Raw genomic sequence first — 895 nt, forward strand, 5'->3', positions numbered from 1 at the left:
GCGCCCGCCGCCCCCCCCGGGCTGCCGCACCGGCGCGGCCGCCTGCCCCGGGAACAACGCCGGCGTCGCAAGGCCCTGGTGATGGGCACTTGGCTGGGGAGGTGTGAGACGGCGGCCAAGCTCCTTTCCCGAACACGCTTTGCCGGCGGAGCTGGGAAGGGCGGCGTTTGCAAAACAAACGAGCCGGGGCGGCTTCCTTTCTCACGGCAGCTCCTGGTGCCCCTCGCTCCGGGGTCAGTGGAGGTTTCCCCATGGGGTCGGGGTCTCCCTCCTCGCAGCGGAGGCATTAGGAAGGAGGGCGAGAGCAGATGACGATGCCACCTCCGGCCCCTGAGCACCCAGCTCGGCCACCCCCTGGCAACCTGCGTCTGCGTTGCGGGGCTCCTTCGGCCAGGATCGCTGCTTGCGCAGGGAAAAAAAATGTAGGAAGTAATTTATTTTTGCTCCGTCTGGGACGGGGAGGACGGCCCCGTCGTGAAGGATCCCCTTTCCAGGGCTGGAGCCGATGCTGGATTCGCTCTTGGGCCGGAGGCCAAGGGAGGTGGAAATTGGGTCTGGTCCAGCTCGGTGGCGTCGTGCGTCTCTATAAATAGCGAGGGGAGGACAGGAGAAGGGTCCCGGCGCCCGGCGCAGGAAGATTTCGTCTGCCTGCGTGGGGAGCAGCCGCTCCGCCGCGACCCGCAGGGACCACGATGCTCTCACGAGTGGTCCCCTCTCCGCCACGAAGGCGATGGTGGATTTTTTGCTTTTCTTTTCCTCGGGAGAAAATGCCAGCCTGCCCGTCCGCACGGGCGCTGCAACGCCCAAACGGGGCAATTACCGGTGACCGGCAATTAACGCCCTCAGCTGCTGTTGCTGTCTGAAATCACAGAATCACAGAATCACGGAACGAACG

General features: G+C 64.8%; 1 protein-coding gene across 1 annotated transcript in view; it reads left to right on the forward strand.

Moving 5' to 3' along the window:
* The window catches only part of DYSF (dysferlin), a 118199-nt gene that overhangs the window by 13054 nt on the left and 104250 nt on the right, over positions 1-895 (forward strand). The window lies entirely within an intron of this gene.

The sequence above is a fragment of the Aptenodytes forsteri genome, unplaced genomic scaffold, assembly GCF_000699145.1.
Source record: "Aptenodytes forsteri isolate BGI_AS27 unplaced genomic scaffold, ASM69914v1 Scaffold236, whole genome shotgun sequence".
Lineage (NCBI taxonomy): Eukaryota > Metazoa > Chordata > Aves > Sphenisciformes > Spheniscidae > Aptenodytes > Aptenodytes forsteri.